At 41.7% G+C, this 20,523-nt stretch overlaps 1 protein-coding gene and 1 pseudogene across 1 annotated transcript in view; both read right to left on the bottom strand.

Annotated features, from left to right (window-relative positions):
• The window catches only part of LOC136869567 (uncharacterized), a 394,710-nt gene that overhangs the window by 344,198 nt on the left and 29,989 nt on the right, over window positions 1-20,523 (bottom strand). The gene's annotated exons all lie outside the window — the stretch shown is intronic.
• On the bottom strand, window positions 4,315-4,433 carry LOC136859258 (5S ribosomal RNA; annotated as a pseudogene).

Here is a 20,523-nt window from a genome sequence, read left to right as displayed (position 1 = left end):
GTCAAGCATGTGTAACCATTTGTACCTGATGTGTTGCTGTCCATTGCCATCTGTTGGCCTGTTTGTGCACTCGTTGTTTGTGTCAATAAAAACCCCATGTCATGTCAAGCATGTGTAACCATTTGTACCTGATGTGTTGCTGTCCATTGCCATCTGTTGGCCTGTTTGTGCACTCGTTGTTTGTGTCAATAAAAACCCCATGTCATGTCAAGCATGTGTAACCATTTGTACCTGACGTGTTGCTGTCCATTGCCATCTGTTGGCCTGTTTGTGCACTCGTTGTTGGTGTCAGTAAAACCCCATGTCATGTCAAGCATGTGTAACCATTTGTACCTGATGTGTTGCTGTCCATTGCCATCTGTTGGCCTGTTTGTGCACTCGTTGTTGGTGTCAGTAAAACCCCATGTCATGTCAAGCATGTGTAACCATTTGTACCTGATGTGTTGCTGTCCATTGCCATCTGTTGGCCTGTTTGTGCACTCGTTGTTGGTGTCAGTAAAACCCCATGTCATGTCAAGCATGTGTAACCATTTGTACCTGACGTGTTGCTGTCCATTACCATCTGTTGGCCTGTTTGTGCACTCGTTGTTTGTGTCAATAAAAACCCCATGTCATGCCAATCGTGTGTGTCAAGTATTACCTCTCTACCTCCAGTATTCCGTATAAAGAATTGCTTCCTCAAATGTCAACGGACTTTCCAGGGTTTGATTAGTAGCAGAATAGGAACCGGCTAGATACTATGTTAAATCCTGAGGCACATTGGAGAGGAAAAACTCCATATACTACAGTATATAATCTAACTTTGACCAGCCGCAACAGTGAGAATGGTATTCTTAGAATTCAATATCATTCGTTCCAACGATCTGTTGCTTGGCAGGCGCTGACGGTCCTCTCTTTTCCAATCTTGTAGAAACGCAAATGATTCTTGGAAGCTCTCTCTCTGTTTACTCGAACAGCAAGTTAAACAACCCACGACACACGACCGGAAAAGTTTCCATATTCGGAGGAACTTGGGGTTTCAAATGAAATTCAATTTCCTTTCACCTCGAGAGAACACAGAAGTGAAAGTTCTTCATGTTTATCTCATTAGTAGTAACTTATTCTCAAAGTGTCGAAATCTCAACAGAGGATGGCAAGTAAGAAAGTTAATGTCTGATATACTAGGGAATCGCTATCCTTTGCTAAGGAATAGGAATTATTACGTGGATGTCTTATTGCGTCATAGCCCACTCACGTCATCAAGACCATGAAGACCGATTTAATCTTGTTCGAAAACTTTCTAACCTAGTGTGAACATTTTAAACCCAAATACTGTACGTCTGTAATTCTGATATATATTTTATGTTTTTTTATACATCGTAGGGGACTGCACAGTTCTGTTTCGTAGCTATTTCATTACGTGTTGCAAAAGACGGACAACAGTTTGCTTGTTTTTGGTTTCGGTTTTGGTTTGGTTTATGGTTTTCGAGACGCCAGGTTGCCTGATTTTTGCCCCACGGGAGTTCTTTTGCATGCTGATAATTGAACCGACATGAGAATGCCGTATTTGAGACCTGAAAACATCATTGGACCGATCCGAAATCGAATTCAGCACTTTTGGATTCAGAAAGTCAGTGTTCTACTATAATAATAATAATAATAATAATAATAATAATAATAATAATAATAATAATAATAATAATGCGCACATCTGAGACCTTTCCAGAACAAGAATCGTGACTTTTTGGGACTTCTTCGGACGAACGTCGTGCTCGACACTGCGACCTAATGAACACCTAATGCATCAAGTGAAAATTTAATAAACGACAGAATGTAGTATATACTAAAACATATTGTGGTCACTAGCTGGCCAATTAGCGAAAAACAAACAAACAAACAAACAAACAAACAAACAATAATAAGTTGCGAAGATATTGAAAAACAAGAACGTAAAATTCTTGGAAACATTTTAGGCCCCATACAAGAAAATGGAATTTGGATCAAAAGGCGAACTTCCTTTTGCTAGTGGCTTTACGTCGCACCAACGCAGATAGGTCTTATAGCAACGATGTGATAGGAAAGGCCTAGGAGTTGGAAGGTAGCGGTCGTGGCCTTAATTAAGGTACAGCCCCAGCCTTCGCCTGGTGGGAAAATGGGAAACCATCTTCAGGGCTGCCGACAGTGGGATTCGAACCCATTATCTCCCGAATGCAAATTCACAGCCGCGCGTCCCTAACCGCACGACCAACTCGTCCGGTAGAAGGCGAACTGCATCCTTCTATAGTTACACAGATAGTTTCATCAATAGCCTACTATTCGGAGGAGACGTTTGAAATATTTTGGACACCTTTTTAGGATGGGTAACAACAGACTCACACAAAGGTTATTCAATGTAATAAATTCCCAAAACAGGAGAATAAACTGGCTGGGGGAAACAGGAGGAGACCTGAATGAATTGAACATCAGGGAAGACATCATGAAAAATTGTGAAGTCTTCAGGACCTCAATAAATAAACACACATTTGTGGTCAAAACAATCAGCAGGACTGGTACAAAGTGGTCAGAAGAACGGAAGAGGCAACACAGCGAGTTCATGAAGAGATTTTGGAAGAATAGGAAGGCGAACGTCATCAAGCCAATGAACAAGTTACAACGCGCTTTATAAATGGGCATAACGAAACAAGGAGAATGTTGCGAATAAGCCCATTCAGGACTACTCAAAGTTCCTGGAGAACTTTGTTTGCTTTCCTTTGTGCCTGTATACTTTTTATCATTGTGTAGTCTACTTCTTCGCCCTCTTTGGTCCAAGTTGTTCTGATCGTCTTCTTCCATTTAACCTCTTAGTCAACTTGCCGATGTGAATTTTACATCTAAATATTTCCCTCTTTCGAATATCTTCTGGTGTGACTCCTCCCAATCCAAGGTCATTTAATTTCGCCAATCTGCGGAATCGCCTGATATCAATTAATTCAACTATTTGTTTTTTGAATCTGCCAGGTTTCTTCCGGCTCCTTGGCTGAATGGTCGACGTAGTGGCCTTCAATTAAGAGGGCCCCGGGTTCGAGTCAGGAATTTAAACTTCGTATATGTAATTCCTATAAAGCGGGTGTGAACGTTTGCGTTCATCTTAATACACATCTGTTTATCTTCACACAACACATCACATCACATTATCAACCACCACAGAAACACGCAAGGTGAATACATCCGTCCGCACAGGGTTGCTGTTAGGAAGGACATCCGGCAGAATAACTGGGCCAAATACACAAGTAGTGCTTTACCACAGAGAGGTAGAAACTGTTTCACATGTCCTGGAAGCCTGTCCACATGGTGAACTACTACACACTTCACGCTATAATGTAACCAGGTCAATGATAGCTGACACTTTGAGAGGACAAGGTTAAAATGTCTAGGAAGAAATACACGGTCTCTGAAACAGAGATGGCAACCGACGCATTGACATTATTGCTTTTAAGCTATCCTGTTCTAAAGGTTTCATCATTGATCCAACAATTAGATTTGAGATCAACGAAAACTAGTCAGAAGAGGTCGATGCAGAAAAAAAGAAGAATTTATGAAGAAACGGTGGACTTCTATAAGCAAAAGTATACGCTCTCATTCATCCCTGTAATCGGCTTGATGTTAGATGCTCGAGGAACCATTCCTAATTTTTTTTTCACTTTTGCAAAACCTTTGGGCTGAATAGAGATTTCGTCTATAACATCTCCATTACTACTCTCAAGAAGTCCATTATGATCTTCAAGAACAATGCTTGCGGACCTCAGATAAATGATTGACGGCCTCACTCCTTTGCTTACTCTTAATTTCACACTATCTCGTGTATTTATCATCTGCTATTATTGTTGTTCAGGTACTCTTTGTCCTTGGGTAAACTGCAGCTCTTGGAGGAAGATCGTATAATAATAACTGGAAAAGGCCAAAAAAAATAATAATCTTAATTTTCTGACGTCACTCTGAATGCCTGTGCGTTGTCCTTAATGTTTACCTGTGAGTTTTGGGCGTAGAATTTTCCATATAACTTTGCGTTCTTTTTTCTATTTTTAAAAAAGAAATTAATGCTATTTGTTCGGGGCGTCGACCTATAGAGATCTTTTACCCCTATTAGCACCATATGATATGAACCTGCGTGTAATTGGAATTTCGGAAGTGTAGAGTGTTGAATGTGAGGAAAGGAACGTTAAGGACGACACAAACACACAGTCCCCAGGCCAGGGATATTAATCATTTACAATTAAGAATCCTTGACCCGGCCGGAAATCGAACTCGGGGCCACCGGGTGACAGGCGGACGCGTTGCTCCCTACACCGCGGGGCCGGACAACCGCACGTGGTGTTTCCAAGCGGTCACTCATCCAAGTACTGACCACGCCCAACGTTGCTTAACTGCGGTGATCGGGCGAGAACCGGTGTATTCAACATGGCATGGCCGTTGGCTATTTCAAAATTAGTGTTCCATAGTTACTTTCTGCTTTAATGAACAGCTTTTGGTGTTTGGACGTATATTTTTCAATTTTTTGGCATCTCATTTCGTTGCATTTCGTTTCGATTCAGGTTTCGTGAATTTTTCCACTGAGGAATTTATTATTATTATTATTATTATTAATCACAGATGTATTCTGTATAGTAAAACGGATTACCGTAAAAATACCATATTTTTTCATCCGAAGTATGGTCATGGAAGGCCATATAATCTGTGTAAATCAACAAGAAGCCTATAAAATTGGCGTATACCGGGAACTGTATAACATAAGTGGGAGATGATAAACATCAGCTTAATGTACAGTAATGTCACGGATTGTGGAACTAGGAATGCACATTCAAAGCTCCGAGTAATTCACTCCAGGTCAGTGAATATGTATTGCCCATTTATCATAGCTCTTCACATGAATGCTTCATAGCAGATTCTAGCTGTCATAGCCAGGACAAAGAAAAGTCAATGTCCACCTCAGGCTCACTAATAAATTGAAGTCAAAATGCAGTGGTGTATAAATATAGGTATAAGTATTAAAAACTAATTGAACTAACGAGGCACTTCTAGACACCTTAGGAACTTAAAACTTGGTACCAAAGGACTTGTTACCTTGAAAATTCCAGAAAAACTTGAAAATTTCCAAGATCTCCGAACAGACCGAACTGGAGTGCTTGAAGTTGTGTGCGAGAAAGAAAAAAGCGCAAGTACGCAAGCTAAATCACTTTTCACCCAGTATGAAACCTTTCCATAAGTAATGACCTATAGTTATCCTGGATTAAAAGTGTTCTGGAAATACAAATTAATTTTTAATATGGAATTCCAAGAAAGTGTTGATTGATATTTCGGAGATATTAAGTAAGAAAGGAGACCTGAGAAAACTGTATGTGACGTCATGGACGACACATATCGTTCCCATGTAGCTTTCTTACTCTGTTGAATAAGAACTAGCGCCTTAGCTCGGAGTTTCTTAAATGTTACCAAATTGACCACATTAGGCTGCCTACGATAGCGTTTTTGAGCGCGGCGACACTCTTTTATAGCCGCTGCAATTTCTTCGCTCCACCTACGAGCGAGTTTTCATCGAGGAGTTCCAGAAAATGATGGGATGGGCTCCTCAACAGCAGCAAGAATACGTTGTGTGTTTTACTTGTAAGTTATATCAACGTCTACGCTCCGGCTGTTGGGATCGTTAATCCGGGACAAGTCGCATGGCGAGGAAAAGACCGCAGTTATGGTAAAGTTGGTATCACTTGGAATATGGGTGAAAAATGACGATCACCCTCTACCATATCGTTAGGGGGGGATGTTGGCAGGGCTCTCATATGGTTGAATAAATGACACTTCCATATAGTGGGTCATAGTAGCCAGTATTTCATCGGTGCGGTGCTTTTGACCGCATGAGAGTTTCCGCGTATTTATTTAGTGCGGTTAATTCCACCCCGTGCGACTTCCAAAGCGACGGATTTTATTCACAGAAACGAAGATAGCGTACGAAAATTATTGGGCAGTGTTGAAAAAGAGCTACAGGAGAATGAACGCTTGCAAATTGAACAGAATTTGATGGAAGACAACTCTTTCGTGAAAAGATATTCGAGGAAGATGTTGATTTCCCCGAAGGAGCAGATGATGAGACTGATAATATAGAAATCAGTGATCATGATAGTGCTTCTGAAGAGTCCACAGAGTCTGGGGATGAAGTTTTTCAAGCAGACCCATATCAAGATCAACAGCTATTCGATAACATTGGTGGAAATGGTGAAACAAGATGGAATTATTTTATAATACTAGTGTTGGTAGAGTAAGTGCTAGAAGGAGGAACATTGTAATCCATCTGCCAGGTCCGCTAGGCCAAGCTCGACATGCCACTACCATACTGGAATCTTGGGAGCTATTTTTCCCCCAAAGCGTCTTAGAGGAAATTGTTAACTTCACAACTATTTGGATAAGAAAACCAGGGCAAATTATTCAAGTGAGAGAAATGCTAGTGATTCAACATTGGCAGAAATAAAAGCTGTGATAGGTCTCCTAACATGAAAGGTGATGTATAAGTTTGTATTTGTATTTGTATTTTATTCAGTAATAAGGGCAAAGTAAACAATAAACAACACTTAGCGAAAATCAATACTAAGGAATGTAAAAAGCCGGCGTGTATGGAGTTATCTGAGATCAATGTAGGGCGCGGTCTTTTCGACCACGTGCGACTTCTCCCGGGTTAAAGGCAGCTAGTGATGAGAACTTTGGCTAATCAGCACGTTTTAGAATACATTAGGGAGGAGCGTCGATGGAGTTCTATTTTAACAAAGTAAGAACAATGAGGAAATGGTCACTGTCACAGAGGTCATCGTAAACATACTACCGAAGCAGGGGAACGAGCGCACGGCGGCCACGGACTAACGTCAATGCCAGAGAACGTACCGTGCGCTGCGCTGAAACGTGTTGGTTCTTCTGTATTCAAAATGCTGAAATCCACTTCTCCTATCAACTTCTCCAATTCCCTTCTTCTGAGGCAAGGCATTTCAGAGCCCCATATTGGGTGATGGATGTTAGAATCACCCAATAAGAGTAAAGGAGGTGCAAACTGATCCATAAGGTCAGTTACAAACTGTAGTTGTGACAGGCAATGAAATCCGTACCGCTACGGCCTCCAGCTGGGTTCTTAACGGAACCGCTTGGGTGTTAAGGTGTCATAACGAGTGAAAATAACAACGTCACCGAAAGCTCGGTTAGCATAATCCCGTTCTGTCGAGTATGGTCTAAAATTTCTCTAGACCGTGCGTTTATTTATTTATTCGTGTCAGAAGCACTTATATGAGTGAAGCTAATATGGTACATGATACATGAATAATATAACATTGAATTGGCCGTTCGTTTACACTTTTGCCGCCCAGAAGCAACATCGACTGCATTTGTTATAGTACAAGTCAGGTCTTCCAGAGTAGTGTTGGCTACTAAATGCATGATTTGAAGCAGTGTATCGATTCATTTAAGTGTCCGAGTGAATCGATTCACAGGAACGGCGAGCTCACCGCACACGATTCAGCTTACTCCCAGCGGACAGTTCTGAGTAGCGCACCCACTGGACGTTGACGAGGAGCCGAGCTTCCGCTGCAGCGAGACAGTGAATCATGGCACATCGAAAGAATCGTGAACGAGCACAGCTCAGTGAGACACAATATACACACGGCTCCTTATCGGCACACTGGACACTGGCGGAGAGCCGAGCTTCCGCTGCAGCGAGACATACAGTGAGCCATGGTACACCGAAAGAATCGTGAACGAGTACGGCTCTGTGAGACACAAGATACACACGGCTCCTTATCGGCACATTGGACACTGGCGGACAGACGAGCTTCCGCTGCAGCGAGACATACAGTGAGCCATGGTGCACTGAAAGAATCGTATGCTATAATGGACGCTCGAGCTCAGCTCATTTGAAAATAATACCCACTTGCATTCACTGTCCTCTTCTTACAGGGAGGTTTTAATTATAGATGGATTTATTTGCAGTGTTAAAAAGGTAGTCAAAACATAATTCTGAAGTAGCTAGTAAATAGGTAGGATATTACGTTATACTATTTATTAGTTTAACGAATCTTAGTATCGTAACTTATTTTTTTGACAATTAATTAAACTCGACTCTAGCCTGCCGTATGACTATGAGTCATGCCCATGACCACTCAAAAGTACTTCTTTTATATTGGGAAGAACGGGTCAGTATTCTCTCAGTTCATATGTCACATCGTTGCACAGGACTTCAATAATACGTGGACAGTAAGTGAGCCGACTGACGCAATAACTTAACCAACAGTATGTTGAATCAGAAAACCAGCGGGCTACTGTACATCTCGGGTAGCCTATACACAATATAACGATTTTAAAAATCCTCAGCTGATAGAACAATACATATTTTCAAAAATGACTGAGTTGGACGTGCGGATATTATCGCGTAGCTATGCGCTTGCATTCGGGGGATGGTGGGTTCGAATCCCACCGTCGGCAGCCGTTAAGATGGTTCTCCGTAGTTTCCCCATTTTCACACCAGGAAATGCTGGGACTCTACTTTAATTAAGGCCATGGCTGCTACCTTCATAATCCTAGACCTTTCCCATCCTGCGTCGCCAGAAACCTTCGATGTATTGGAGAGTAGCATTTTTTTTTCTAAGAAAGGAGTTCATTGAATGAAGACCAGATGGCAGCTACGAGCACTGAATGCTGTTGCTGCTGTCTTACCAGTACATACTACACAGATGCAGTAGGAGCGGTTACTACTGTGCCGTGAATCGGATCTCTGTATCGATTCAGTAACGTGAACGGAATCAAATGAATCGAATGTCTCATCACTATTCCAGAGTACATGGTGTTGGACACTGACTGTATTGGAGCAGGCAGGTGGGAGAACGTCTGCACTTCGCCACATTCACATAGTGGCGACTTCGTACGGAAACCTCATTTCATTAAGTAATTCTTGCATGTACGTAATCTATTGAGCGATCTCCATGGGGTCCATTTCTCTGTGTGTCCAGCGGGAAGTTTTTCACAGGGTGTGAGCCATCCCTCAGGGCTGTTAAATCTTGTATGTCAGATCAGTTCGGGAATGCTGTGGTGTCCCGATAAGTGCCCCTGTTGTTCTGAGGAAGCTATTCCTTGATTTTAATCGTGGGGTTTCTGGTTGATATCCATGTAAAGGATGTGCTTGAGAAGTTTACACCTTGCACATCTTACGTTTTGCCGCTACCTACCTACGGATGTCAGGAGGTGCAATACCAGCAAGGCAATAAAGATTGTCGAGCGGAGTGGGCTTTAAGCACCCGGTGATGGTCCAACAAGTATCGTTAAGAGCAACATCTACTAATTTGGCATCACTAGATCGAGACCACACTGGGCTTGCATATTCCCTGACAGAGTAACAGAGTGCAAGGGAAGGTGTTCTTACAGTGGTAGGGTTAGCTCCCCACATTGTGCCTGGTAACTTCCTTATAATGTTGTTTCTGGTTGCCACTTTTTGTATGGTATTCGGTCAATGCCTCCTGTAAGTTAGAGCACGATCGAGGGTGATTCCTAGATATTTTTGGAATTGTGCAGTGTTCTAGTGTAATTCCTTCCCAGGTAATATTAAGGGTACTTGCTGCCTGTTTGTTTTTAAGGTGAGTTTTACTGCGATTTTGTCTCAGGTGGTTCTCCCTGTAATAGTCAGACAATTCTCTCAATGCCTTAGTAAGTGTCTGTTCAACATTTTCAAAATAATGAGCTTGGGCAAGTATGGCACAATCATCTGCATAGATGAAATTCTGCGTTCCCTCAGGTAAAGGTTGATCGTTAGTATAAACGTTGAACAGCGCTGGAGCAAGCACACTACCCTGGGGTAATCCATTCCTCTGCGATCTCCATCTATTTATTTGTCCTTGAAATTCAACAAAGAATCTTCTATTTTCAAGGATATTCCTAAGAAGCAAGTTAGTTGATAATCTTTGGTAGCATTATAAAGTTTCATAAGAAGTAGTATGTGATTTATTGTATCATAAGCCGCTGTTAGATCTATAAATACAGCTCCTGTAATCTCTTTCATTTCGAAACCATCTTCTATGTGTTGTGTTAGTTTCAACACTTGAGACGTGCAACTCTTCGCTGATCTGAATCCAGCCTGTTGTGGTATGCAGACTGCCTCTAGCTTCTCTGTTATTCTGTTTAGAATGAGCCTTTCAAGAACTTTATACAAACGACAGGAGAGAGGCAGGACGGTAACTTCTAGGAACATCCTTGTCTTTTCCTGGTTTACGAATAGTTAAAGACCGTACCTGGTCTAAGATTAATTTCTTGAATACAGACTGTACTCGCTGCGAACTGACTGATAAGCTGGCGCAGCTCAGTAAGGTGCCTGTCATAACCGTTACAATTCCACTGTAACAGTGCCAAAGTGTGGACGAAGAAAATGCTTCAGGTTATAAGCGACGAAACGCTTCCTAACCAAACAATCAACATCTCCAGCAGAGGATGGGGAAGAATCGAAAAGAGAAACGTATTATCATTCACTAAAGGCCACCTTCTCTGCTGCCCTCGAGCTATCAGTGTAGAACATATCTAGTCCTAGATACCGGCTTACAACGGTTCTGACAAGCCTCCGATGAATTGAAGTGTCCATTTTAGCTTTGAGGCCAGTGTGTAGATCCAGGATAATGTTCATGGCTCCATGTGTGAGTGTCAACGTCTTGGTCTTTGGCCGCTAGAACCCCGAGTTCTTTTCCAGGTCGGGTCGAGGTACTTTAATAGTAAATGGTTAATTCCCTTGGCTCAGAGACTGGATGTCTGTGCAGTCCTCGACTTCCCTGCAACTCGTACACTACGCACAACATTATTCTCCATCCACACTAACATGCAGTTTCCAATAAACTGCAAATGCCACCCACCGTTGTCAGATGGTCTGCCTTAAAAAGGCTGCGCCAGGCGAGTAATAAACACTCTAAATAATAATAATAATAATAATAATAATAATAATAATAATAGTAAAAATAGGGTCTCCCCTTGTATTACGTCTACCATCCTGCGCGCCATCCATCAGTAACCCCATGAACTTTGTATAGAATAACTGTGACTGAGACTTGACCTGTTGTTTCACCTGCAACTAGCCTACCCTTCTTGCATTATACTGCGCACTATCTAGAAGGAATTTATGGAATCATATTATATAACCATTATAAATTTCGTTTTTGGGGTTGGTACCCATTTTTTCTGCATTTTTAAGATGGCACTAACTTTGCCCAATCAGCTACCAGCCTGTTGCCTGTAAAAAGGCGATCCAGTAACACGTGGATAACTTTCGGTTCTCTGTTCGCGTAAAAGTGAACTTATAAACGTTGCGTGGTTGGCTGCTGGTCGTTGGCGGATGCACAATGTGTCTCGGCCCACAAGTGGCCACGGCTGGTTCGTGGTTCGACAGCTCTACACTCCGATCGGCCAACCGAGCCGTGCCTCTACGCATCTGTATTCGGAAGACGGAGAGGGGCTCGTCCGCACCGTTGGCTGCCCTGAGAATGGTTTTCCGTAGTTTTCCATTCTCCTGCACTAAGGCGAATGCCGGGACAGTTCCTAGTATAGGTCACAGGCGCCAACCCCCTCACGTTCACCTCACACCTCCTGCGATACAAAACTCCTGACCTGCGAGACGGCATCACCTTTTACGAGACCTGCCTCCCCCTTCAGGGGAGAAATGGACACATTAGTAGTAGTAGTAGTAGTAGTAGTAGTATCATTCTGCTGCTGGTAAGGGCAAATTTCAACATGTAGAGTCTCCAACTATCGGCGCGAATCCTCTTCTGGATGAGGGAAGTATTTTATAGGTTTTAAAATTAAAATGTAGGCATTATATAACAGTTAGGGTAGGTCTTTCTGCCTTTTCAATCAAATTATGTAGAAAATAAATAGTAAGTGCCGTTTAGCAGATAATAGGGCAAGATAGTTTTCGCCATGTGGCCCTAAGGTCAGTACACGAATTTGAAAGCGAATGTTTTACCCTCAGTATCCTCATCACGTTTCTTTTACTGCGACAAGGTAATTTCTATATTTTAACTTCATTGACCGTTTAGGATTTACATTTCACTTCCTCCTAGTCTCAGAATATGTTGGGATTATCCCGTGATTAAATTGGGTACTCCTGATTCACTATTCAATTTTTGTATGTTGACATTGCTGGAATTTTCGGAATCTCTAGCCTTTTCATATATTTTTTTTTGGCATTTTCTAAAACTATTCTTTCTTCTAGTTTTGTTTTCTGGTACATTATGTAGAGTCAGCATAGCTTCTGAATTTAAGGGAGGAATGAAATCGACAGATGAAGCTGTACGTATAAACCAGATTCGATGGTGGGATCATACGAGGAGGTTACATAGGAGAATGTCCGACTCGTTGGCTGAACGGTCAGCGTACTGGTCTTCGGTTCAGAGGCCGGGTCAGGGATTTTAACCTTAATTGGTTAATTCCAATGGCACGGGGGCTGGGTGTATGTGTTGTCTGCATTATCATTTCATCCTCATCACGACGCGCAGGTCGCCTACGGATGTCAAATAGAAAGACCTGCACCTGGCGAGCCGAACCCGTCCTGGGATATCTCGGCACTAAAAGCCATACGACATTTCATTTTTACCTGGGAGAATGATAATTCGGACATGTAGAGTAACAGGATAAGATGGTAACCTAGACAACGACGGCTAGAATCAGTTTTTAATTATTTAGAAAGACATATGGAACTAAAACTAGGCCGCAGAGCCAGTTTCAAATAGACGATTGTGGAGGTGCATAGTTAACTCACAGAGTCTTGCAGACTGATCGCTGAAAGGCGTAACAATCTATAATGAAGGTGCATGTATGTATCTATATATGCAATTAGAATATAGTAAACTGGGCGAGTTGGCCGTGCGCGTAGAGGCGCGCGGCTGTGAGCTTGCATCCGGGAGATAGTGGGTTCGAATCCCACTGTCGGCAGCCCTGAAGATGGTTTTCCGTGGTTTCCCATTTTCACACCAGGCAAATGCTTAATTAAGGCCACGGCCGCTTCCTTCCAACTCCTAGGCCTTTCCTATCCCATCGTCACCATAAGACCTAGCTGTGTCGGTGCGACGTAAAGCCCCTAACAAAACAAAAACAAAAAAAAAAAAAAAAGAATATAGTAATTCATCAACATCTAAACAAGTATAAAACTTCATATTGAACTTCAATCAGAAAACCTGTGGTCTTTCATCACCTAGTAAACAGTTCTGGAATTGGACAGCTGCTGATATTCCCTTACGAGTTCTCATACAATATGATATTTTGAGCCCTTGCCAAACGATGCACAATGCAGTGAGTTGGAGTGTGACGCATTGCGCCCACTGGTGTGGTCAATGTGAACTTCGCGGCTTGTCAGAGGAAACATTAATCAAACTAGGCTGCCTGTCTGCCCTTTACACGGGACACTGACTGCTTAAAGTGAAAATGTCACATTGCTGGCTTCTGCACATGAACATAGGACATGCACGCACAACAGTACACGTTTCCATTCCGTGTTGACGTTCTATCATTCGTCTTCAACACAGGTCACATGTAACAATAAGAATTCCGTTCGCGGTAACAAGCACGGGCCGTGGTACAGGATTTCATTTTTGTGTTAATGCAGTGATGTATCACTTTATTGGCATGTGGTGGTAGTGATGATTGTTTTAAAAGGAAGTACAACTGAGCAACCATCCTTTATTAATCAGAGGAAAGAAATGGAAGAGAACTGCCTCTTCAAAGAATGAGAGTATCAGAGAAAGAGAATGAAGGGCCATGAAGGGCGTGGAGACAAAAGACAACCTAGGTCTCAGAAAGCTAATAGCATCGGGGTCGGAGGAGAATAAGATTGGACCGAGAGAGACCGGACAAGAAAGATGAACGTGAAAAGCCTGGCAAAAATAACTCGAATTAATGGCAAACTCCACTAGGAAACCCGCAGTCAACAACCGACGATCCCAAGTTAAGAGGTCACCCCTTTTGACACCTTAATACAACAGGCAGAGGATAGTGTGGATGTTTTCTACCACCCCTACTCACATGGGAATGTGTCTCTCGATGGTAAATTAAAATTGGTCTGAAATGAAGAGAAAAATACCGCCGACTAGATTCAATATCTCGTTTTGCCAACAATGTCATCGGTACAATAACACACAGACCAGAGCTATTCGGGATTCCAACCAACCCGAACACACGCTGTCCAGTCAGGTACTCAAATACAGTACCAGGGCCAATAAGACGTTACAGTGAGGAGAGCGTATCCTAAAAGATGTCTAATAATGTTATTGATTTTACGTCCCATTAACTAATTTTACGGTTTTCGGAGACGCCGAGGTGCCGGTATTTAGTCCTACAGGAGTTCTTAGACGTGCCAGTAAATCTACCCACTCGATGCTGACGTATTTGAGCACCTTCAAATACCACCGGACTGAGCCCGTTCGCACCTGCCAGGTTGGGGTCAGTAAAGCCAGAGCTTCAACCATCTGAGCCACTCAACCCGGCGTTGCCGACATTGGGGTTCGAACCCACTGTCTTCTGAATGCCAGCTCACAACTGCGTGGCCCCAACCGCACGACCAGCTCGCTCGGTAAAATAATATATATTTCTAGTTGGTCAGAAATGGTAATCTACCGTTCATGGCAACAGTAATAAGAATTTGCCTTAAAGGCGATAACATTCTACAAATAGCTTGTTCATTCGTCATAGATCGGCGATGTGTCGATGTGGTGCCTATACTTGAGCTGTATTAGTGTATATCCCGGATCAGAGCCAGCTGAAGTGATCGCATGAAGTTAATTCAGAGAGCCAAACAAAACTATTTAGAGAATGGCATATATTTTAACTCACGTCTCCTGTCTTCTCTGGGGGTGAGGCATTCTCTTCCAGTCCCAATCCCAGTTGTGAACAACAAGTGAAGAACTAAAAAGGTTTACCTTTTCAAGTAAGAAGAATAGCATAAGCTATAAATATATTAGTATATATCGTAAAACATTATTCTTGTCTATAGAAACTAAGAACTAAGACACCGAGCTCTATAACTGCAGTCGCTTAAGTGCGGCCAGTATCCAGTATTCGGGAGATAGTGGGATCGAACCACACTGTCACCAGCCCTGAAGATGGTTTTCTGTGGTTTCCCATTTTCGCACTAGGCAAATGCTGATGCAGTACCTTAATTAAGACCATGGCTGCTTCCTTCCCACTCTAGGCCCTTTATCCATACATTTCTTGTGGTGGAAGCCGTGAATGGCGAATCGTGTCACTACATCGTGTCTTAGTTCTTTTTGTTTCTTTATTTTTTGACAAGTTGCTTTACATCGACACAGGTAGGTCTTACGGCGACAATGGGATAAAAATACGCTATGGGTGGGTAGGAAACGGTCGTGGCCTTGCATTTGCCTGGTGCGAAAATAGAAAACCACGGATAACCATATTCATGGCTGCCGACTTTGGGGCTCGAAACCTGACACATGTCCATATAACGCATTTTCTTCTTCTACATGTGAAGAATGTGTCCTGAAAGTTTGGCCGTACCTTAGGTTACACCCTGTATACAGGATATTAAATACGAAGCTCGCCAAAACTATAACACAAACTAGTGTTTAGATCATGAAATGTTGCAGAACAAACTAATTCCAATTCCGGCCACAAATCGCTATTGATTCCGCCTTTCTTATACATTATTTCAGACTGAAATTTTTACATCTCACCAAACTCCCATCAAATTCTGAGTTGAAGGCGGATGGAAATCCAGTGATATCGGAAAGAAAACATTCCAATAGAAAATCGTTACTGATAGGGGACGATATTAAAGCTTCGGAAGTACTGTTCGTAAATTAAAGTGGCTAGCTTGATAATCTAAAGGTCTTTCAGTGCAGCGGAAAGTGAATGCTGGAGAACTTGAAGTGAATTTACTCGTTAAGAAGAGAAGTTTTTTGTGCCACTAATGTTTTTTGTATAATTGGCTCTCCGCGAAAGGAAACTGGATAAGAAATACATACTTATTCTGGGTAATCTACCTCTCCTATCGCCTCTGAAGAAAATAAATTACTGTCCTATTGTGGTAATAGATCTCCAGCATAATGCTGACCAAAAGGGAAGACGAGAACGATTTCTGTTGACCAATTAGAATGACAACTTACGATAATAATAATAATAATAATAATAATAATAATAATAATAATAATAATAATAATAATAATAATAATAATAATAATAATAATAATAATAATAATGTTATTGGCTTTCGTCCCACTAACTACTTTTACCGTTTTCGGAGACGCCAAGGCGCTGGAATTTAATCGCACGGGAGTTCTTTTACGTGCCAGTAAATTTACCGATACGAGGTTGTTGTATTTTAGCACCTTCTAATACGACCGGACTGAGCCAGGATCGAACCTGCCAAGTTGGGGTCAGAAGGCCAGCGCCTCAACCGTCTGAGCCACTAAGCCCGGCAGCTTCCTCTTTTTGTACGCGTTTACCATCCCCGTCTATAATGACAAACATTTGAAATATTGAATATAATAAATACATTTAATTTTATCATAATATTATGTTAATGGGCACTGTCAATAATGTTACTGGCTTTACGTCCCACTACCTACTCTTACGGTTTTCGGAGAAGTCACAGTATCACATTGTGCGGTAATGAGATGACAATTCGTCGATAGATGCAGAGTGGGTCTCGGTACACAAGTCGGCTGGTCCATGGTCCAACAGCTCTGCACTCCAACCGGCCAACCGAGCGGAGGAGGGGTGGCCATGGCTCTATCGTGGCTCTACGCCTCTGTATTCGGCAGACGGGTTAGGGCTGGACCTCACGGCTGGTCCCCGCCGTCGGCTGTCCTAAGAAGGCTTTTCTGTGGTTAAGCCACCGGCCTCTCACCATTGGGTTCCGTGGTCCAAATCCCGGTCACTCCATGTGAGATTTGTGCTGGACAAAGCGGAGGCGGGACAGGTTTTTCTCCGGGCACTCCAATTTTCCCTGTCATATTTCATTCCAGCAACACTCTCCACTATCACTTCATTTCATTTCATTTCATCTGTCAGCCATTAACCATTGCCCCAGAGGAGTGCGACAGGCTTCGGCAGCCAGCACAATTCCCATCCTCGCTGCTAGATAGGGGCTTCATTCATTTCATTTCTGACCCGGTCGAATGACTGGGAACAGGCTATGGATTTCCATTATTATTATTATTATTATTATTATTATTATTATTATTATTATTATTATTATTGTTACCGAGTTTTGGTGGTAGTTATGCATGAAAGAAGGTGCTGGGTGGTGAATAGGTCTCAAGCTACTAAAGTGAAATTAATTTTAAAATTTAACAAGGTTATATTTTCTTTGCAACGTTAGGTAACAACAAATAGAACAGGTCCTTAGTAGCCGAAACACGATTGAAAAATACATTTACATAGGTACCCCATTTGGGGTTTCAAAAGTCAAACATAATTCTTGAGCAAAGAGCCCAACCTTACAATGAACACCATACAACAAAGGGGCCGAAAACCCCCAAACATGCCAGAAACATTTGCTTCCAATTACACCCAAAAAGCCTCCTTGAGGCAGAGACACAATTTTCAATAAAGGGCAACTTCCCCTTAAAATACAAGCCTATCATAGGCCACTCCGAACTCCACCTTTAAGCTGTCCTCAAAGGCCATATACACAGGGGTAAAATACCCAACCTACTGAGGTCTGTTAAATGACAAGAAAGTTAATACATGACCTCTAAAATACAATTTGAGAGGAGGCGAATTTGCACTCCTAATACACTTTGCTTAAGACCTACTTGGCACTGGGCCATTAATACAAGGGCTAATCCCATACTACAGAGGTGACTTAATAACAATTTACATTACATTACGGAAGAATTGGTTGAGAAAAATAAGTTCACCTCAAGACGATGTGATTGGGAGCTCGAGAGGGTTAAGCACTCTCTATTCCGATATGTCGTTTGAAAGATAGAATAGATACCAGTAGTTTTTACATTTTAAAGGAAAGTTACATGGTGGAAGGCCTAGAACCCGCCCCGAAAGTTAAACTGCTGAGCTAGCAAAGAAAGAAGTTATTAATCGGCCATTACCTTGTTGTTGACCGCTGCCGAAGAAAGAGGCGCTTCCCGCCCCCTGCTATGTACTTAACACACTGAAAGATGGAACAGAAGTGGCCCGGAGACCCGAAAATCAGCAGTTTATATCCTCTCGCGGAAGGTTCTAGGCGTTAGGGGAAAGAAAACACCCTCCCACAAACTCTTTATTGGGTAGGACCCCGCAACAGATTCAAGTTGGGGGAAGATACACCAGATTGGTCAGAAATTAATAGAAGAAATTCGGGATTGGATACATTCATAACAAGGGGAAGAAAGGGGTAAATATTGCCAACTTAAACAATGACAGAAAGAAATTTAACAAAGAACAAACTCTTGAAATTAAATTTTCTCCAAAAAAAATAGTTCTTTGACTCCGCACTAGGTTGCACTATTGTAGATCTTCAGTAGTGTCCTCTAGAAGAGAAAGTTCAAACTTCTTACTTCAAGCGAAACAAAAACACATCAAAAGTGACACAGTTCTAAAACTCCAAAATTTACAGGTAGTGACATCTTCTGAGAAAGTAGAGAATTAATAGCGTAGATAAAGTTCAGACTTCCTCCAGCAGAGGAGTTTCAACTGGCGCACATTTTAAATTAGCGGAGTGGAGGTGTACCGCCCGGTACAATTATTATTATTATTATTATTATTATTATTATTATTTTAACATGATAAATGAAAAGAAAAAGAATACGAAACCAGGTATTCACCTTCAGATTCAAAATATACTGTAAGTTATTAGAGCCTTTATGAATGACAACTGATGAGGAAAATAGTAATAGTTATGCATACTGCAATGCGAAGTTTTGTGACGAAAAGGGGAAAGAGAAGGTCCGATGAGTAAATGATGAATTTTGTACTAAGTTTATCACATCATTAATATCAGCTTCATTAGCTCCACATTTGTTTTATTTTATTTAAGAATTTCCTTTATGTTGCAGCGTCACAGATAGGTCTTATGGCGACGATGGGTTGGGAGTGGGAAGGAAGCGGCCGTGGCCTTAATTAAGGTACAGTCCCAGCATTTACCTGGTGTAAAATGGAAAACTAAGGAAAACCATCTTCAGGTCTGCCATGGGGTTCGAACCCACTATCTCACGGATGTAAGCTCAAAACTGTGCGCCCCTAACCGCACGGCTAACTTGCGTGGTAGCTCCTCAACTGAGGTTTGCGTCAGCAAGGGCTCCGGCCGTAATAGCATGCTATATAATTTCATCTCATCTCATCCCTAAACTTGTATCGGGACTATGTGGTAGATATAAATACGAGAGTGATCGGGAGAGAAAAAGTATAAGCGTTTCACCAGTACTTTTTGATTTGAGGTTTATAGAGATTCTGGACCAATATCTTGTTGGGAAAAAAAGCTAACATATCTATTCTCTCCAAGTACAAGTGTCAGATAATAATAATAATAATAATAATAATAATAATAATAATAATAATAATAATAATAATACCGGGCGAGTTGGCCGTGCGCGTAGAGGCGCGCGGCTGTGAGCTTGCATCCGGGAGATAGTAGGTTCGAATCCCACTATCGGCAGCCCTGAAGATGGTTTTCCGTGGTTTCCCATTTTCACACCAGGCAAATGCTGGGGCTGTACCTTAATTAAGGCCACGGCCGCTTCCTTCCAACTCCTAGGCCTTTCCTATCCCATCGTCGCCATAAGACCTATCTGTGTCGGTGCGACGTAAAGCCCCTAGAATAATAATAATAATAATAATAATAATAATAATAATAATAATAATAATAATTGTTTTTAGGTTCCACGAACTAATGTTGAAGGTTTACGGAGACGCTGAGGTGCTGAAATTTTGTCCCGCAGTAAATCTTTTACGTGCCCAGTAAATCTACCGACACGAGGCTGACGTATTTGAGCACCTTAATATACCACCGGTCTGAGCCAGGATCGAACCTTCGAAGCTGGGTTCAGAAGGCCAGCGCCTCAACTGTCTGAGCCACTTCGCCCGGCAATTACACTGACTTATTCGTGCATATAGTATTTAAGATTTTTAAATGACGGAGAAAACAGTTTTAGGGAAACATAACAAATTGGAACAAAAAATCTGACTTCACGCAGTCTACTAGAATAGCACTTTAAGAATTCCTGATTATTGAAAAATTCTATGTATTCACTGAGTTACAGTGTTCTTAGGAGTGAGTGTGATATTAGGCACACTTCTCTTTATAATATCATTATTTCTTCGAATAGTGAGCACAGCTGTTTCATTTAAGACTCACTGCGATATTTTCCTTCCCTCTAAAAATTCTGAAACTGAATAATTGTATAAATCTAACAGCTGGTGTTCTTAGGTCTAGAGTGCACTTGGATTCACCAGGAGTAATATTATATTATTATTATTATTATTATTATTATTATTATTATTATTATTATTATTATTATTATTATTATTATTATTATTATTATTATTATTGTAAAAGAG

This window comes from Anabrus simplex, chromosome 1 (genome assembly GCF_040414725.1).
Source record: "Anabrus simplex isolate iqAnaSimp1 chromosome 1, ASM4041472v1, whole genome shotgun sequence".
NCBI classification, from domain to species: domain Eukaryota; kingdom Metazoa; phylum Arthropoda; class Insecta; order Orthoptera; family Tettigoniidae; genus Anabrus; species Anabrus simplex.
The sequence above is the reverse complement of the archived record's forward strand: the minus strand, read 5'-3'. Positions and strand labels throughout refer to the sequence as shown.